At 44.7% G+C, this 21218-nt stretch overlaps 1 non-coding gene and 1 pseudogene across 1 annotated transcript; one reads left to right on the top strand and one right to left on the bottom strand.

The window, feature by feature from the left end:
• The window catches only part of LOC125516812, a 1269-nt pseudogene extending 21 nt beyond the window's left edge, over positions 1–1248 (top strand).
• A 5756-nt stretch (positions 1249–7004) lies between these two features.
• TRNAG-GCC lies at positions 7005–7078 on the bottom strand. Its single transcript has one exon. It is a non-coding gene; the product is annotated as a tRNA-Gly (tRNA).
• Positions 7079–21218: the final 14140 nt, after the last annotated feature.

Raw genomic sequence — 21218 nt, 5'->3', positions numbered from 1 at the left:
AATCAGATGGTTCTATTTCTCAACCTTTCTGACTTGCTCCGACGGAACCAAGAAGGATTGAAAAAGTCAGTCATTCACAACCACTGATGAAGGATTCCTCGAAAAGTTAAGGATTAGTAGTTCTTTTTCGAAATCGGAATTGCTATTCTCGATTCGGACAAGACACTGATTTGTTTACGAAACGCTCTTCATTTTATAGGATCTCCCAGTCGTCAAAAAGGTCGTTCCTTCTTTTTAAATACCAATCATTTATTTATTTATGAGATAACGGAAGAAACGGCGAGCTATTTAAGAAATGTGAATTCTCATTGTTTCGATGATTCTCAATGGAAGATTGGGGCATTTTTGACCAAATCTTTTGCAAATAAAAAAATCCGTTCAAGAAAGAAGAAGATCAATTTTGGGTTGAACCAACAACCTGATTGTGTGGTTATTCTGAATGCAGATAGAAAGTCTCCGGTCATACTGGAAGCTGATCAATCACAAATACCTATTCCATCCTTAGTTGATTCTACGATCCCATGGGAATCCTATAAAAGAATCACTTATCCCATCCCAGCGAATGATCCTATACAGTTCGTATATCTATTTCGTCATTCAATCATGAAAACAGTGATTCTTGAACAGAATGCGATTAGTAGAGAAGCGCAATCTCTCAGAGTCACTTTGAGTACGGGGAAGTCCGCAGGAGGGATGAGATCCACCTGCTACTCCACCTCTTCTTCTTCCCCAATGGACGAAGAAGAAAATAGGGCCAAGGCGCCATTGGAGATGCGCAAAAGATATCCATCGGGCGATGGCGCTGACGCTGACGCTAACGCTCGCAAGGTGGCTTTGCAGGCAATTTCTAAAAATACTTTTTTTCGTTGAGCTCATAACCCGGTTTGGGCCGATTGACTCTGAGAGCGATCGAGGGGTCGCGGGCTCACACCTTGCTTTTGCACATAGGATCAAAGAGATCCTAGAATTTAATGGAAAGAGCAGCGGCTCTCTGAAAGACCTCATTGATCTTAAATTGGATTTGGAAGATGCCTCTAAAAGAGAAGAGATTCTACTTCCATATTTTTCCTCAAAAAAAGAGGCAAAGTCCTAGCGTGATACAAAAAGAAATAATGGGCAAGGGCGGGGAATGATAGGTTCATAGATGTGGAGTAATCAGTTCTTCATTTGAAGAGTTAGTTGGCTGGCCTACCGGCCCGCAGATGTAGAGAGGTTGCCCCCACCATCCTCTTGAACTGCGAAATCAAAGCGATTCCTGTTGATGGAAGAAAGGCTAATTTCATTTGATCCGATCCGCCTATGCCAGTTCGAGTCTGGTGAGTCGCTATCATCTGTTGCCCTAACTTTTTCTATTAGCTCATCTTGTCCGTAGTGATATTTTGGAGAAGGAGCAATTACCGGAGTGAGAAAGGTAGAAAGAAGCAATCACGAAAGCTAGTGCTAGTTGTGGCTTTTTGTACTAATCTTGTTTGTTCGGTAGCTTGCATCAGCAGCTTTAAAAGGAATACAAAACGAGGCTTTTTCCACCACACCAGGGGCGGGCATTACGCTCAAGCAGGGGAAGTCAATTTGACTGCTGCTCGAGAACCTGTTTGAACAAGAAGAAGTAGCATGGCTCCAGCGGGGCAGAGCCAATTGGCTACGACATGGTGACCGAAATACAAATTTTTTCCACCACTTTGCAATTGCAAGAGAAAAGAGGAATCTGATCAAGTACTTGATGAGCGATACTGGAGATCGAATAGAAGGTAATGACTTACTCGATGCACATATTTAGGGCTATTTCTCTCATCTGTTTAATACGCACTTCTCTTTGATAAGAAGGGTTCTCTTGTGTTCCAGGGTTGATTAAGCGTCTGGCGGAACAGGGACACATTGTGTGAGGCTAAATTTCCTGATGAATTGATGAATATGGCTCAATATAGACTGGTCCAGGTATACTGGTCAGTCTTGAGCCACCAGGATAGCCTTCCACATATCTTGTTCCTCCCTTGAGTGGTAACTCTTTTCTAACCTTAGAATCCTAAACCAATTTGCTCCAAAGACTCTATCATCGAAAGGAGTCCATAGGTTGATAAAATAGGTTTTCATGAAAACCACACGTAGATAGAAAAGGTAAGAGTTACACATGCCAGAAGCGAGGAATACCGCTCGGAAGCCCGATTGAACCTGTCCTCATTCACTGATATCTCCATATACTAGATGCCAAGCTTGAAAGGGTAATGGTCCGAGAGGATGGGGCCGTAGTCTTCTATTACGCACGCTACGCAGACTATATGGTCTTCGGCTTACCGAGAGGGGATAAGTCCACGCGAGTCACCCAGGGTCTCAAAAAGGTCTTAGCTAGAGTCCCTAGGGAGCTCCTATAGGGCTTCACTTCTACTGAAATTTCCAGAAAACAACCAGGGAGGCTACAAATTATCGGCTTGCCCCTGTCTCTGAAAAGTGAAGGTTAGCTCCACGTGGGTATTCCATCCAAACGATGGGAGAAGAGGATGACACTTGTTCGTATTGAAAACCGGAGACGAAGGGAAAGAGGTTTGATTGGAACATGTTCTACAAGAACTCCTGTGTAGAACACGCCCGTATCTATTCTATGGGCTGGCTTCAGGCCAACCCTACTACTGAAGTAGAAAGCATCATATTCCGGTTTTTCCAACACTTGATCAGGAACTGGGCGCAGAAATTCCTTGAAGAGAAGGGGATGCCTACAACCAATGCCTAAATAAAGGCATATGTCAAAAAGTGCAACTACTAATAGATTCAGTAAAGGAAAGCCCGGAACGGGCTGAGCTACTGCCCGAAATAGAAGAGCATGACTAGAGTAGAGGAGCCTAATTCCAATCCAAACAATTGACGAGGGAGTCTAATTATTTTTCCATTCTTGATTGTTTCAATTGCACTTTCTTCATTGGAAGGTTGCTTGGAAAGTGCGATAGTTATGGTGCTTGGAGTATACGGATTGAATTCTTCCTTCTTCTATAGGTCTTTCTAGGCGGAGAGGCGGAAAAAAGGTGTAGAGAGGGAGAAGGTACATAAAAACGATTTCTAAGGTAGAAAAGAGGCATCCACCAGTCATTGAGAACAGCTAATCCCGGAATTAGCAGGCCGGTATGCAAAGAGAATTTGGTATTAAATCCGCGAGGCCAGGTGAAGAAAAGTCCAATATGGGTGGATTACCTTTTTCTGAAGGATAAGTCTCTGGGACTGACTGAACTGAATGTATAGTGTCAAGATAAGAAGCACGGTAGTCGAAGATGTACCTTGTGGGATGGGGTACGAGTAGACCAGACCAATGATGAAAAGCATAGATACAAGCATGGCCTCCCTGTCTCAAAAGCAGGCCGCCAAGGGCGCTCGCATGAAGCATTTCTCACTCATAAATAAGTAGTTATCACAAATTTAGAAACATGCTCTGATTTCTCTTATCGAATTTCATTCAGATTTTCCAGTATTCGGAGTTGCTTGGGAAAAGGTCTAGTCAGGGTCGGTTCTGTTCAGAGTTTCGGGTTGATCGGAAAAAAACACCCTAATTAAGACTTTTGTATAGTTTGTGTCAACCTGAGTTTGGTTAAGTGCCCGCACGCCTAGATAGATACATAAGTGTCAGTTTGAATGAAGTCAAGTGTAAACCGTGTCAACAACGAGAAATGGAAGTGTAAATCTGGATGGTTTGAAGTGGAAACCTTAACATGCAAAAGTGTCTACCTCATTAGAAAAGCAGGTATCTACCGGCGATATATTAATTCGAGTATCAACCGGCGTCAACCAGTTGTCAAACTCCAAATATTTCGTTCGTAGGGGCATGAAGAAGTTGCTAAACCGGTTGTAAAGTGGCTCTGATAAAAACCATCATTGCTTTATTTTTTACTTTTCATCTAGTAACGTGCATGAATGGATATGGTGGGTAAGATTTGAAAACGTTTGACATCAACCGGGCTCTACTTTGCTTTTACTTTACTTCACTTGCCAGGTCATTGTTGTCGATATTGAGGTGAGGACTCTCTCTTTATTCTCGTTTTATTTCTCACTAAATGATCTAACAAACGCATGATTTGATTACTAAATATTGAGTCATTGAACGAATATTCGAGTAAATTCACCTTTTTCTATGAAAGCAAGGATTGGGCTGGGTTGCTTATTCGTCATCACGGAGCAACCCGGTACCTTTTCTTAGGCGAGCGACTGAGACGAGAGCTTTCAATTATGCCATTTTGGTGAAATCCCAGGGCTCTTTCTGATTTGATTAAATACTTCTATGTTGTATGATAATAGAAAGTCAAGATCTCACTCGCCTTTTCTACTTTGTATTCTCGATTGTTGCCTTTTTCCACATCGATTGCTATAGGAGTTCCATCCTCAACCTATGTATGCTCAAAGAACTAGATCACGGAACTCTCAGCCCTTCGCCCCAAGGCTACGAAAACGTTTCTACTCCCTTTCCCTTCCCAACGTCATATCTTTCTTCGACAAGAAGGAAAGATCACTCTCTATCTAAATGATAGAACCACTGGCACGGTACCTTTCACATTGGTAAGTCAAATCCTGGTGAAGACATCACGAGCATTGACACGACGACATCATCTCCGCTTCGTAGCCCATCGGTCTTCATTCATTGAAGCCAGGGCATTGACTGACTTTCAGCGATCGCTATAAGAAAGACATAAAAAAAGTTCTCCTAAACATGTTCCTTTCCGTTACTACTACTTGGAATTGGAAGTCTAGGAGCAGGACTAACCTTTTTCTTTCGTTTAAATAAAGTCGAGATGTAGCTTTCTCTATCTCAAGAAATTATTCCACCTCCATTCATTGGAGAACAAAGTGTTATCTGATTAGATCCTTGCTTCAAACTCAACCGAATCAAGTTTCAAAAATAGATGTGGAAGAGGCAAAGGGAAGAGCAGGGTTGCCGAATTGTTTCTCAGAGCCGGACGAAACATCTATCTCTATTTACAATACCCTTACCCCCAAGAAAACTTTGTCGAAAAAGGTTGTCATCGTAATAGGGATTGCACCTCAACATGGCAGCCCTCAATTCTGCCAATTGTGTGTGACTTGTACTCTTCTAGGATTCCTCTTTGCCTCAAGTGATTAAACTCATCAACTACACCAACCACATTTCTTACCTCAAACCTCTCTACAATCTCTTGAATTCACTCTTGCCAAGATACTTGTCCCCTATTCACTAAGAAACTGTTGTACCAGCTTTCAGCTCTCCCCCTAAGGTGCATAGCCGAAAGTTCTACCTTGTACCAATCCGTAACTTGGTACACCGAAAAGTAATGTTCACACTTTTGTATCCAAGACCTGGCCCCTTCAAATATTGGGAAAGAAACTCTAGGAGGTTGATGTATCTGCTGCCCATGTTGATATTGATTTTGCGGCCTTTGTTCTTGCAGGTATTGGTACGGGTCATGCTATTGAGTTGGAAGCGTTTGGTTAAGGTAAGTATATATTGGCACTTCTGGTTTCATGGAATTTCCAGCATAGGGCAAAAGTATTGGTTGGGAAAATGGGATATTTGGTATTGAATTGGGTCTTGGTTGTGGTGGTGGAGGTGCAGGATTACGTCTAATATTATCATGTTTTGAGTTGTGAGGAAGGCCATAGGTGGCTGGAAACAAGTGTCCGTGCCAAGGTTTTGAGGGGGATAGAGAGGGTTATTTTTGTGATTGGGTCTTTTAGTTGCTTTGCTACTAGAGGTCTAGGTGGTCAGGGGTTTAAAGGTCTGGAATAGGTGTGAGTGGTGGTCGTATTCAGTACCAATGGTACGGTAATTGGAGGTTCAGGCGGTTCAGGCCTAGGATAAGAGCTAGAGGCTTGTTGAGGGGTAGCCATGGTTTCAGCTTCACTGGCAACAGCTGGTAGGGACATTTGTTGTGGTGTTCTAGGAAAATGAACCATATTGCCCCTAGTTGTGTTAATCGAGCTGTGCTCTTCTTCAACGCTCCACGCCTTCAAAAAAGTAGTTTTGTTGCTTGCGCTTTAATTTAGGAGTTCAACTTAACTAGCATATGTGCATTTGGGTTGTTGGCATATGTCGGCTACATACTAGATGCTTTTCCATCATTGTTCGACTTGCACAGAAACAATGGGTCCCTTCTGGTTTCTTTTTCTCCCTCCAAGTTTGTTCTTCACTGTAATGTGTGTCAACTCAATAAGAGTGAGCACACCCTTCCTGTTGGTCTTCTTCAACCTTTGTCTGTTCCATTACAACTTGGGTCTTCTATTTCAATGGATTTTCTTGAGGCACTCCCCAAGTTTTATGGTTATAGCTCAATACTTGTGGTCATGGACCATTTCACTGGCTCATTTCATTCCTCTATCTCACCCTTTTAGCTGTATACCCTATCTTGTATCTAGTAGTAAGTCTACTCTTCTTACCCCCTCTCCTGTACCTTTTGTGGCCCATCTATTAGCTTTTTAACCATCTTTGAGTCATAGCGAGATGGCTCTATCTCTTTTCACAAGTACAGCCGTAAGTACAGTTGCGGGCATCAACGATCAGCAGTACTGAGCTACGGAAAGTCTATCGAATTATAGCTACGGAAAGTCTATTGAAAGGACCTAATCAAAGGCTACTACAGCTATAACTGACCCGCCTATGGAATCTATTGGCTCGGCTGAACCGACATGAAATGAAAGAGAGGAAGGCGGAAGCTATTGGCAAATAGAGGGGGGATGTTCTCCGTGTCTTTTAGCCCTCACTAGGTGACAACTTGCTTACTTTTCACTTCTTTTTAAGCTTGGCAGACTAGTTCCTGACTGACTTGATAGTGCGATGAGCTTACTTGCTCTAGTTCTATCCTCAGGATTTACTTACCTGAGTACCTAGTACCGAGGATCGATGTAATTTACTTTCAAAAAGATGTTGTTGATGCTAACACGCATATAAATAGATGTTCCCCACTGCTTGCTCCTCTTACCCGAATGGGGTTATATACCTTAGTGAAACTTAGGGTAAAGTGGCAGAGGTATGACCTCGAGAAGAAAGAAAGATCGGGCGGGGAAAACGGGGTTCGAACCCGCGACTTCTGGCGTGGCAGACCAGCACTCTAACCAACTGAGCTATTTCCCCTTTCATAACTACTATCGATTCAACAGTCTCCTACCGGTTACCTTTGTAACTATAACGCTAACTGAGCTATAGCGGGACAGTCCTTTATTTCCCCCTTTAGACCAACTACAACAAGCTCGCTCCTTAGGTTAGCTCTCTGCTCTACCTATTTGTTTGCAATGCCTTGCTTATCAAAATAGGCCTTTCTGTAACCTGACCTTACGCTGAAAAATTGCACTTGTTGGCTCTGCATCCACTGAAACTTATGAAAAAGAAATGTTATTCTATTGATATCTTCAAGAGTTCCCTAACCCCCTGACTGAGAGTGCTATGATGGGCTATTGAAGTTCGTCCGTGCGGCACGGTGGGGCAGTGCAAATCCTTTCATTAATGAAGTTTCGCCCTGACACTCCCATTATTGGCTTCCTTCCCTGGGGACCGCTCGGGCGAAGGCAAAGCATGGAATGATTGTAGGGGCATCCTTCCTAGGTGGAAAAGACGTGTGTGACTAAAACTAGGAGGAGAAATCCATTTTCAAATGGCGACAGAAAGAAAGGAATCACGAAATAGAAGAAAAAGTGCACTGTGCTGGCAAATGTGGAGAATAGCCATCCATCTTTCATCAATGAAATTGTTCCGTATGGGTAGCAAATACACATATCAGAAGAGCCAACCCGAAAGCACTTCTTCAAAGAAGCAGCAGTTACCAAGAAATTCCTGTTTCAACTCAGTATATCTCGATAGAACCAATTCCAATCCAGGCGACTTGCCTTGTCAAGCATTTCATCTGACACTCTATCTATACTATAGCTAGATCAATTCCTATTCTTTCTTCCATGCGACTTTACTCCAAAGAATTTTTCCTTCTTATCTTGACTCGATCTCACGAAATTGGATTGATTGGCACATCGCGCATCTAGCATTCGCTTCTCCTATCTATCTCTTCCAACTAAGTTGATCACTGGAAAATATGAAATCCTACAAGCAATCATTCTAGAGCCAACTACGAAGATACCTGGTTTTCCACTCTGTTCACTAGAGGAAAGACAAGAAAGTAAACAATTCTTCAAAGGAATTGGCTCTACCAGAACAGAGGAATTGGCTCGCTCCTTCGCTCGCTGGGTAAGCATAGAATGCACACCAGTCTGGTATTAAAGCGTATCTACTTGAAAAGGAGACTACTTGAACAGATGAAATGGAAGGAAGAAATGAAAGTTCGATCTACCAACGTAGAGTCCGCCCCTCCCAGGAAGAAGAAATTTGCTACTTTGGCTCATCAGTTGGTAAGTCTGTCTATGAAGTTCAGTGCCCAGAAAAGAGAAAAAAAGACCAAAAAAGCTTTTTCAAGCTCTACAAGTCCTATATATATAGTGTTCCACTAGATAGCCGTGTTAAACTAGTCCAGTCTTGCCGAGTGGCCTTATCTTCTGGTTACCTGGTCCGGTACTTCTACTTCGAGAGTGAGTTAGTAAACAGGATCAACTTTATGATCCATTTTGAGAAATTGCAATCACATAATCAGAACGAGTGGGTCTAGAGTCCATCCTCACACAGTTGAAATGCTGCTTCTCCCTTCTCCTTTCCAAAAGAAAGTGGATCTCATAGCCTCTGACACTTCGAAAAGTAGGTCTCAGTCTCATTTTCAGATGCAATTTTCCACCGGAAAGAGAATCCCATATTCTTTAAGCCAAGCCGCCAATCCTAGGGTCAATGCGGAACAAGAAACCATTGCTATTTGAGCAGTTAGAGAATCGAAATTCCACTCATTTAGAAATCGATCGGCGAATGCCAGAGTAAGGATAAGGGGAGCCTAGACCAACGTAGTCTTAGCCCTAGAACACATGGAGCTTGGAGCACTGATAATAAGTCTGTCTGATTTTCAAGGAGTTTATGAACAATCACCACATCCATATTGAGGAGAAAGCTCACTCGGGCTACTGAACTTGTAAATACAGTTGCGCTCATGATAGGGATTCCGTTTATGGCGTGAGGTGAAGTTAGAAGCATACCTGGATATATACTCATAGTGGCTTCCATACCTATCTCCGGTAGAACTAACAAAATAGAAACTTGAAAGATCTATTTCATTAGAAGAGAAAGTTCACTAATCTATGGCCTAGAAAGCCAAAATAAATGATCAGTCCAATGACAGAAGGACAGAAGCGCATTCCCTTCGTCCTCAATGTGCGTCCACAGCTTACTCGAGTGCTTGAGATATTCATTTGGTTTAAGGCACCTTCATCGTAGGAAGGAAAAAACCCGGATCCCCGGTCGGATCATTCCCTCTAACAAGCTAAACAAGAGTCCAGCAGTGAGAGAGGAAAATCCGAAGTGCAAATAACATAATATGGAAAAAGAAAAAAGTTCTATTGAGTTGTTGAAAAAAAGGCACTTTAGAAGCGAAAGTAGGCTATTCTCGTAAAGGAATATCGTAACGGGCGACTAGGTAATATAGAAGGCTGACCCACCCGAATCTCTTGGTGGCCTTTCCCTCGGCTTCCATCACAGAAGATGTCAGCAATAGCAATCCTTCAGTCAATAGAATCAGTAACTATACTACTTAAATAGTGAAATACCAACCAACACATAAAGCAATAACCAGATAGATAGAATGATAACAGGTAATACGAAGATATCAACACAGCCGGAGTCACGAGGCTCGATAATGACCAATGGGTTAGGATCTGAGGAAGCTTAGTTTGGATGATGGAATATTCGCTGTTCTGATTGTTGAGATACTGCAAATCCACTTATCCAACAATTTCAGTCCATTTTCCTACTTTTTCTGCAAGGGGTTCAAGGGGAAAGCATTATTATATCCTTAATATGACTCTCTGTCACACGGATGCTGCTGGGCTGCTACAAAACCCCTATAAAAGATCTACGCCAAGCGCCTCGAAGCGGGGATCCACTTTTTACTACTTTAGAAAGTGAGAAGCCTTTGGATTGATTTCTTCTGTGGCTTCTTTATGTTTACCGACGCCGCGGCTATTCAATAAAAGGATTGGTAGTTAGTTGCCTCACCCTATTGGTTGTTGGTTTTCTTTCTCCTCTGCGTTCGTGAAAAGCTAGTATGCTCGCGGAAATCGTCTAAAGGAAACTACTTGCTAACTTGCTAACAAGACGGACTTCTTCCTCTGGCTCTGCCAGGCTATGCTGCTCGCCTAAATCGGTATCAATAACTTCTATCGTACTTCGACCTCTCATTGGAATGATAAGTTGGCTACGACGAACTAATAAGTTTCTCTTCTTGTCACCTTCTTTAAGCCTTTCCTTCCGCTTCCATCGAGAAATATATATAGATAAGCTTGGAGAAGCGATTAAGGTGTTTCCACTCTTAGGTTGTTCAATATGCGAAGACCGTGTCAATCACTACACCAGTGATACAAAAAGCAAGCATTCTTCTCCAGCTGACGTACTGACGCCTCACTTCTACTTAATTAGTGAAAGATACGTTGGGATGTTTTCAATTCTCCATCAAGAGGCGGGCAACTATCTCTTTTAACACTAGACTTCGGATCGCCTTCCTACTGGTTTTCTTCTCGGTCTCCCCAACTAGGGGAAACCTCAAAGCAAACAACAGAGCAACACCTATCTTTTTTCTTTAAGCACTGAACATCCGGATCCCCTTCCAACTTGCTTTTCCGGGCATAGGTCTTTCTAACAACTGGAACTCGTCTCCCTTTTCCTGATTCGCATCTTCTTCGGCTTTTGCTATGGTCTGTTCCTTCCTTCAGCCAGTCCTTCCTTCAAGATTTTTGCCTGCGGATCTCTCTCTTCAAAACATATATATCTTTCGGTGCCAGTCTTTCCTGCCTTACCTTAACCCCGCTTTCACGTGGCGAATCGGTATGCGGTTTTAGTGATCACTTTACGGTATTCTTTAAGCTTTCTTGGTCACCGGACAGAGTGAGAATTGCTCAGCTTGCTTTCTTTCCCTAGCACACACTTAGTAGATAGTAGGCACAAGTCCGCTAAGAGCTCATCGAACTTGACTTGTAGAGTGAGACCTCTGCTCGATATGGTTCATTTCAGTGCTCTTTCTCTCGGTATCGTTCACCACATGCCTGTGATCGATCTCTCTCAAGCTAGGTTTGGTATCGGTATCGGTGAAGTCCGTCATTGAATTGAAGTGGTAGAGTGGTAAGTGGGCGTACGGTCTATGTATTTCCTATCAGTGACATTAGTTCCTTTTCATTCTCTAGATAGATGGGCAGAACAAGCTTCTCTTTATATTCTATTCTAGAAAGGATCAATTAGATTCTCATCTCCTATTTGTTTGAGCCATTCATTATAGTGGTAGTGCCGGAAAGGCAGCTTAGCACTCTAGTCCTTTTGAGTAAGGAATTGTAGCATGGGCAGGCAATCTCTTCGATTGATTCCCCTCCAGGAATTACTTGAATTAATTAGCCAGCCCACGGAGTGAAATATCGAACTTAACCTATAAATAACTAGTATCTCAAAAACCAAATAAAAGGCTTTCTTTTAAGCTTGTTAATGGAATTCCACAGGAGTCAAGCGCTAGCAAAGAAGAATTGGAAATCAGCCGCTTCCCTTCTGGACTCAAGTCAGCAGAAGAGTGAACTTCATATTAATAGGTAAATCCTACATCAAGCGTAAAGGAAGTACAGTACACTTATTTGGATTCGTCGTGAAACAAAGCTATTGTCTGGTTTCTGGTCCTGGGTGGATTATTTCTTATCATATTGTGAGGCGGATCATAAGATTGCAAATTAGGCAGATCATAAGTAGATGCTATTTTACAAGGGTGGGCTTTAGCTAAGAATCAAAAGTACGATTCCCCAGAAACACATTCCCTTTCAAGCTGAGCTGAGACGTATCCGGCACCTTTACTTGGTCCAGTGCTGCCTCCGGCACTTCTTTCTCTTTCTTGTGCGAACAAACTAGAACCTGCCAGCCCAGCCCTATCTTCCGAATCAGAATGGACTAGTGATTTTGATCTATTGTCAGAGCCCTATTCTTATGATGGAAAGATCCATGCTCACATAGCTGTCAGAAAGTTTTGCTTGCATCTATTTCAACTAGACATGAGGTCTCTCCATGGAAACAATGAGGAGGAGGAGATCCACATTTAGAGGGCGAGGGGTTCGAAACTCGGGGAGGTCACATATGGTCGTGGAAGAAGAGCTTGTACGGGCTCCGAGGTCAAAGAAATTCGACAAGTTCTTGGTCGATCGATACCTTTCCATCCCGGGGCAGATCTCCAGATCCGATACGAGTGTAGATACTTTACTCCCTTCTTCCTCAATGAGTAACATATAATGTCTAGAACAAAGGAAGTGAGTCTAGCTCCACTCCGAGGGACAAGACGGAAATCTTCTACCGATGCCAACTGCAAGGCGTGCTTTCCTATGAGGAGACGATACAGAAGAGCATCAAGCCAGCCAAGAAGTAGAAGTTGGTAAAGATGGCACAAAGAAAAGAAGAAAGGAACTTGGTTGGTGATCTTACATACGGGAGGCCTTCTATAGAGTGAGGCAAATAGCGATTTTGCTATAGATACTAGGATCAGAAAATGGTAGTGGATGTGGACGCCGAATAGGTGGCACGAAATGCTCGTTCAACGGACGGAGTCATACCACCACCTCCTCCTGCAAACGAGCAAGTTCTAAGCTTTATCGATAAGCGGGAATGTTGGTTGGAAAGATAGAGAAATAGAATAATGAGAATCATATGGTCTGCTTGGGAAGATAAGCGAAGAAAGCTCTAAGGTTTCCCTTCCTGCATTCAGAGCTTATCAATTCGTCCCATGCTATATAGTGAAGCAAAGCTATCTATAAATCGAGCATATCTTTTATCCGGAAGGTAGTGGGCTTTCACCCGTACTCGCCCTTCCACTTCACACTTACTAAATTAGGCTGAGTGTATGCGCACATGAAAACAAACAGAAAACGAGTGAGCACTTTCTTTCTATAGACAACGGTCAAGTCTGCGATCCAAATAGTGATGAAAAGAATTCTCAAATCATTCGCGGATGGACATGAAAGAAGGAAGTACCAAATGGCACTGCTTCCTCAAAGCGAGCTTCGGGTACCCGATCAAGGGACTAATGAAACACCAGTACATGTCATACAGAAGCTCCACTCATCCCTCCGCCAGCCCAACCTAAGTTTCTATCGGACTGAGCTATTCTTCAATCCAGTGCCCAAATCCTTTCGAACTTGGGTCCAGAAAATAGTGCTATTGTACAACCTGGGGAAGTTAAAGCACATTCTAAGTGGGCTGCATGGGTCGGCCCTTTCACCTCATTCTTTTCCGTTTCCACGCTCTGAAACCGGGTTCTTTCACTTCAATCTCTCTCATAATCAAGCTGAGATATGATGCTGTTTCATCCTAGAATTTTGAGAAATCCCTTGTTGGCTGGGACGGACCCTTAGTATAAGACAAGTCAACACAACAGGTTGTGTCAGTTTCTCAAAATACATGGGCTCGCCTTTTGGGGTGACTAGCTGCATTCATTGGTTTGCTTTCTTCCACCAACTTCACAACCATCCTTCGTTGATGACAGGCAAGCTCAACCACAGCTTCCGTAGTTTGGTTCAATTCATTCGGCATTTCCATTTCCAATTGGTAAGTTCTATTTTCTCCGACCCAAGGAAGAAGATCACAAGCGGGAGTCCCCTCTAGGAAGAGATGCTTTCCAAAGGCCGTACGCTACTGTTGAATGGCCAAATAGGGATTGAAACCAAGTAAATAACTAGACTATCCCGTCGTAGTGGTAGCTGCATTTACGCAACCGGGTCCGAGCCACGGGACAAGACCAAATTGGATTGGATTTGTCACATCCGCGGATGGAAGACCGTAGATTTCTCACTTTCCCTACTCAGAGAGCACGTGTATGTAGTTCGCCTATATCTACTTATTTATTCGGAGAGCGCCATTAATAGGATTCAAAAGTCGTACAAGCTATGGCGGAGCCGTTTACCAATGCACCCAGTTCTCCTCATATTTGATTCTTTTTTGGTATCATTGGTTCCACGTACGTCTTTTGGGCGAGCTTTCTTCACTGTCATCAAAACCAATGCTCAAACAGAAGCTTTCCGAGCAGTTGTTTATTTCTCACTTTAGCTGCTGTCGTTTTCCTCTTCCGAATTAAGCGAGTGAAAAACAAGGGGATCAGAAGAACAAACAATAAGAATGAGGGATTGAAGTCTGTTTCCTTCGTATCGTATTTCAACGGATCGGGTAGTTCTAGTATTTTTTGATTACTCCTTCCTTTTTCCCATCATTTGACATAACATAATTAAGAAACTGTTTGATGGTCAACGGAACGAGTAGAGAAGAAAAATGCCCTTATTCCAAAGGAAGTGAGTGCCAAAATAGGGTAAAGAACAAAAGAACGAAATGCAAGGGTTGCATCCGCTGTTTCAAGTCCGTATTGTTCCTCCGCTAGGTTATTGAGTTGGCTCCCCCGTTATTCTTCATCAGACAACGCACACTTAATGGAAAAACAAGGTATCTTTTTGGAAAACTTCTCTACTTATGACTTTCTTAGCGCTTTGAGGGCTTCACTATGTTCTCTGAAATCTTGTATAAATAAGAAACAAGTCTTTCTTAGGAGATGACTCTGCTGATACCGAGTTTCAATGCAAAATGGCTCCCACTTCTTCTGAAAGAAAACAGGGGAAAAATCAATATGGAGCCGTCAGAGGCTTGTCTGGCCAAACTAACGAAGGTAACGCTATGCTTAATGTTTTATATTGAACTATGACCAATAATCAAATGTATGTAAACTTGTAGTGTAAGGCATGTGCCAAAGGTCACCGAGACGGATACGTTGTATAATCCGGCCGGGACTCTGAGGGCCACAGGGCGTCAACCCGTGTATATAAGGGGACGACCTAGCGGCGGCTTAGGACAAGAAACAACAAATCGAGAGCTGGGCCAAGCGTATTCCCTCCCTGCTCATCGAAACCCTAGAAATACCAACTACAAACTGGACTAGGCTTTTACCTTCATCGTAAGGGGCCGAACCAGTATAAACTCCTCATGTCCTTTGTCCTGATTAACCCCTTTAAGCTAACCTCAACGCGATGGCTCCACAACTAAGTCCTCACACTAGGACATCTGCCATAACATTTCCATGACAGTTGGCGCCCACTGTGGGGCTGTCGCATGATGGTTTCTAGTTCTTAAAGGGAAACTTTGAAGGGATCAAGGGATACACCGTGGGACGGATGACCAAGAGTCGTCGCGGCAAGCTCTATATCGACGACGCAGGCTGGGGCCCCGAGGCCGGCTCAATTGAGTACGGGTACCGGGTCCCCTTCGGTAGAATTCACGTCTTCATCGGCAAGATTGGCGAACCGGGCCCTGAGCCAGACATCTGCACCGACATCATCGAGACGGCTCAGCGTGCGAGACCCGCCCGGGTTCAGCCCGCCATGAATCGTGCCTCCGTGGGATTTATCCATGGAGCGGAACCTGAGGATAAATCAGCATCTGGTGGTGAGACCGTCGTTTATTCTAATGACGAGTCATCTACTGGTGAGACCGAATCGTTGTATCAACTGCAAGAGGGCCGGCTCGGGGGCTGTTCCGATGGCGACAGTATTCCGGACCCCTGTGAGCCGCCGAATCGAGTTACAATTTTTATGGCCGGTACACAGCCCGTGCAACACTCATCAACTGTGGCAAAGCTGGTTTCTGGGTCAGGGGCGGCAGCGGCTGCTAGGGCAGGAGGCCCTGAGCGCCCGTCGGCTCAGGCTTTAACTGATTTGCTGGATAAATTGACGACGCTGTTAACAACGGTGGTTAACCCGGCGGATCAAGATCAACATAACACGGCGATCACAAGAATGCACGATGAGATAGCACAGGCTAAGGAGGAGCTAAATGCAGAAAGCGCTAAGATGGCTGAAGAACATGCTGCTTTGGACGCCCAGTCACAACGGATTCAGGCGGAGTCTTATCGGCTCATGTTGGATCAGAATGCTTCAAACGATGTCATGAGGAGGAGGCATCAGACCCGTCTGCCGTCGGTTTACGAAGCAAGAAATATTTTTAACACGCCAGGATTAGGAACCAGTAACATGGCAGGGGTAAACCGGGTTGAATCACCTGGGACGGGTACGCCAGTTCAACCGCACGTGATGGACCCACCTCGTCAGAACAGTAACCCGCCACAGCACGTGCCGACGCCCCCGGGTCATTACTCCAACCCTTTGGATAACATGATTGTTGCGGCATCTCGATTAGCAGCTATCCCGGTTGAAGGTGAACCGCCAGCGTTGGTTCAACAGTAGGCTTATTCTTACCGCCGCGATCGAGTTCATTCTACCCCTCGCCCGAGCCAGAGTTACAGCAGGCATCTCGATGAGCCGGCTGTGTCAAGAAGTGGGCGGAATCGTAACCCGCCCCATGGGCATGACCTGGCGGGCGGCGGTGCAAATGCTCAAAACGTGGTGGATCAAGGCAGAGCTCGTCGAGAGGCCGAGCTGGCGGCTTAGTATGCCGATCGTTAGCCAACTCTGGTTCCTCCAACCACCTCTGTGGAGCTGGGTGTAACCTTTAGAAACTTGGGCGTGCCATGCTTAGTACCAGATCTACGGAATGAGCGCCTGCCCAAGGATTTCAAGGGCCCTCGCAAGGTGCCTAATTATACAGCCAATTTATGTCCCGAGGCATGGATTGAGAGCTATGAGATGTCCATGGAGTTACTGGATATCAGCGAGGCTGCGTGTGCTAAGTATTTTCCCCTAATGTTAGAAGGGACGGCCCGCACTTGGTTGAAGGGGCTCCCTGCCAATTCCATCGGGTCATGGGCAGAGTTGAAAGACCGGTTCATCCAGAACTTCAAAGATACGTGTAAACAGCCCATGTCGATTGTGGATTTAGCCTCCTGTGTGCAAGAAGAAGGTGAATCAACAACCTATTGGGTGCGCCGGGTCTCAACAATCTTACACTCGTCAGATCGCATCAATGCCGACTCAGCAGTGTTGATGTTGGAGAACAACTGCCGTTTCACGCCCTTGAAGCAGAAATTAGGGCGGCTCAAACGCCACTGCAATGACATGGGAACACTCATGGCGGCTCTAGTTAAATATTCTGACTCTGATAGTACCAAAGACCCCGAGTCTGATGATGATAAAGCGGGGAAGGGGAAGAGGAGCAGCAACGCTAAGGGGCAGCAGTATAACCCAGGAGGCAATGGTAAGCGCGAAGCTGATAATAGTTTTGACTTTGTGGCTAACACCAATGCACAGAATAATGGTCAGCATCGTAAGGGTAAACCGCCCCCACAAGCCGGTGGATCCGGTATCAATCTTGAGCGTATGTTGAATCAACCCTGCCCACGACATGGTACGAAAGAAAGACCATCTGGGCATCTATGGAAGGATTGTCCCATCGTGAAGGAGTACAAAAATTCAAATCTTTTCCCTGACAGCCATGTGCCAGGTGGTGGTTTTGGGCCCGGCTCTCATGGTCCGGTTTATGGCGGTGGCGGTTCTTACTCTGGTTTCCAAGGAAATCAAGGTAACCACAGCAACCAGGGTGGTTAAAACCAGCAGAGTAATCAAGGGGGTCAGCAATAGCAATAGTCTGGTTACCAGAGCAACCTGAAGAAGTTGAATAGTGGGCAATATCATGTGTTTACCACTAGCTTGTGTAAGCATGGGCATAAGCTTCATAAGAGATTAGTCAATTCTGTTGAGCCGGCAGTTCCTCGCTATCTACATTGGTTTGAGCAGCCCATCGTGTGGAGTTGGGAAGATCATCCACCTCAGGTTGATAATACGGGTAATTTGGCTTTGGTGGTTGCACCGCAGGTCGGAGGGTATAAGTTTACCAAACTACTCATAGACGGAGGGAGCAGCATCAATATCCTTTATTATGAAACTTTCCGTCGCATGGGGTTGACTGATAAAAATCTTAAGCCGTCAAACACTGTTTTCCATGGCGTGGTGCCTGGTAAGTCGGCGTATCCAGTCGGTAAAATAGCTCTAGAAGTTGTTTTTGGAGATGATCATGACTCTAGGTCAAAAACATTAACCTTTGAAGTGGTCAAGATCCACAGCCCATATCACGCTCTGTTTGGACGGCCGGCTTATGCCAAGTTCATGGTGCCACCGTGTTACGTGTATCTGCATTTCAAGATGTCGGGTCACAAAGGAACCATTACAGTGCATGGGAGCCGTAAGATAGCTCTGGAGTGTGAAGAGGGGGGTGAGGCTTATGCTGAGTCAGTTTGTGCAACGGAGGAGTTGAAATTTCACAAGGACAATGTTGACCCGGTAGATATGACATCTTTGAAAAAGCCAACCACAGAGCATGATCCGGTGTTACAGTTTAAGTCGGCAGATGATACCAAGATGGTTGATTTTGTTTCTGGCGACTCATCCAAGCAGATCAGCATCAGTGCTAATCTGGATCCAAAATAGGAAAGTGTGCTCATCGAGTTCATCCATGCAAACCGGGACATCTTTGCATGGAAGCCTTCAGACATGTCGGGTGTACCGAGAGAACTCGCTGAGCACACTCTTAATATTGATCCAAAGTTTAAGCTGATCAAACAGTTTCTTTGCCGTTTTAATGAGGAGAGACGGAAGGCCATTGGAGAGGAAGTAGCCCGGCTCTTGGCAGCTGGGTTTATCATTGAAGTTCTCCATCCTGAGTGGTTGGCTAACCCGGTGTTGGTACTTAAGAAAAACGGCACTTCGCGTATGTGTGTGGACTACACGGATTTAAACAAGGCTTTTCCGACTAATCCTTTTGCTCTCCCTAGTATAGATCAAATTATTGATGCTACGGCAAGTTGTGAGTGTTTGAGTTTTCTGGATGCTTATTCTGGTTATCATCAGATCAAGATGGTAGTTAAGGACCAGGAGAAGACGGCTTTCATAACTCCCTTTGGAGCCTTCTGCTATGTGTCTATGCCTTTTGGGCTCAAGAGTGCCCATGCGACTTATCAGAGGTGTGTGCAAAATTGCCTTCATAACCAAATTGGGTGTAATGTTCATGCCTATGTGGATGATATTGTGGTGAAATACAGAGAAAAAGAGATACCGATAGATGATTTGAAGGAAACCTTTGATAATCTCTAGGTTTACAAGATGATGCTTAACCCGGCCAAGTGTGTTTTTTGTGTGCCAGCAGGCAAGTTCCTGGATTTTTTGGTGTCTAACAGAGGAATTGAAGCTAATCCGGAGAAGATCAAAGCTATCACCTCTCTGGCTAAGCCAGCGTGTATCAATGATGTGCAGCGTCTGGCGGGTCGAATTGTAGCATTAAGCCGGTTCATAAGCCGGTTGGGGGAGAAGGCTATCCCTCTGTATTAGATGATGAAAAAGATAGATAAATTTGTCTGGAGTGATGTTGCTGATGCAGCGTTTGAGGATTTGAAGAAGCAGCTGGTTGAGCCGCCAGTACTCGCAGCCCCTATTGATAAGGAGCCTTTGTTGTTATATGTGGCTGCTAATAGTCGGGCCATCAGTGTTGCTATTGTGGTGGAAAGAAAGGAGGCAGGAACGGAATATCCAGTTCAAAGGCTAGTTTACTATATCAGTGAGGTGCTTATTAAGTCCAAGCAGAGGTATCCACACTGGCAGAAGCTTGTATATGGGGTGTTTTTGGCCAGTCGGAAGCTTAAACACTATTTTCTGGGTCATCCCATCACTATGGTTAGCTCCGATCCTTTGGGAGATATCATCCAAAACAGGGAGGCAACTGGCCGGGTTGCTAAGTGGGCCATTGAGCTTGGACCTCACGGGTTAAAATATGTGCCTCACACGGCCATCAAGTCTCAAGCATTGGAGGACTTCATCAACGATTGGACAGAGCTGCAGATGCCTGAGGAAAAGCCGGATAACACATATTGGACTATTTACTTTGATGGGTCCAGGCAACTGGAGGGCTCGGGGGCTGGAGTTATTATTGCTTCCCCTCGAGGTGATAAATTTCGCTATGTTCTTCGTTTGATGTTTCCTTGTACTAACAATGCAACTGAGTATGAGGCCTTACTCTACGGTCTTCAGATGGCTAAGTAAATGAACTTAAGCCGGGTTAGATGCTTCGGCGACTCAGATTTGGTGGCTCAGCAAGTCTCTGGTACTTGGGATTCTAAGGATCCACTCATGGCGGCTTATCGGCGAGAGGTGGACGTTATTGCTGGTCACTTCAAAGGTTATCAAGTTGATCACGTTGATCCGAGGAAAAATGAAGTAGTAGACGCTTTAAGTTGGCTGGGCTCTCAACGTAAGTCGGTGCCACCTAATGTCTTTCTTGACGTCTTGCATAACCCGTCGGTTAAGATTCTTACAGAGGAGGATTTGGCTATTCCTGAACTGGAGGCTCAGTTGGTGGCGGCTCTTCATGTAATCCCAGATTGGACGGTCCCTTACTTGGCCTATATGACCCGGGGCGAGTTACCTGAGGATGAAACCTTAGCCAAGCAGATAACCCGGCGGTCTAAGTTAATGATGATTGTCAATGGAAAGTTACATCATCGCAGTATCACAGGGGCGTTTCAGCGTTGTGTTTCTCCAGTAGAGGGCTGTGAGATCTTACGAGAAATTCATGAAGGAGATTCTGGTCATCATGCCGGTTCAAAGTCCCTTGTGGCTAAAGCTTTCTGTTATGGGTTTTATTGGCTAACAGCTCATGCTGATGCAGAGGACCTCGTCAGCAGGTGTGATGGATGTCAGAAATTTGCACGTCGAGCCCATGTGCCATCTCAAGAATTGAGGATGATTCCAATTACTTGTCCGTTCGCAGTTTGTGGGCTCGATATGGTTGGGCCTTTCAAAAGATCCAAGGGTAAGAAGACCCACCTTTTGGTGGCGGTTGATAAGTTCACTAAGTGGGTAGAGGCAGAGCCGGTCAGTAAGTGTGATGCAGCAACGGCGGTTCAATTCATGAAGAAGGTGATCTTCCATTTTGGCTTTCCACACAATATTATAACAGACAATGGCACTAATCTCTCTAAGGGTGCTATGGAAGAATTTTGTCAACGTGAGCATATTCGGCTTGATGTACCATCAGTAGCTCACCCTCAATCCAACGGTCAAGCTGAGAGAGCAAACCAAGAGATCTTGAAAGGCATCAAACCCCGGCTTATGGTTCCCCTGCAGAGGACGCCGGGTTGTTGGGTGGAGGAGTTACCTTCCGTGTTATGGAGCATCAATACCACCCCAAACAGATC

Source organism: Triticum urartu, chromosome 6 (genome assembly GCF_003073215.2).
Source record: "Triticum urartu cultivar G1812 chromosome 6, Tu2.1, whole genome shotgun sequence".
Taxonomy (NCBI): Eukaryota; Viridiplantae; Streptophyta; class Magnoliopsida; order Poales; family Poaceae; genus Triticum; species Triticum urartu.
The sequence above is the reverse complement of the archived record's forward strand: the minus strand, read 5'-3'. Positions and strand labels throughout refer to the sequence as shown.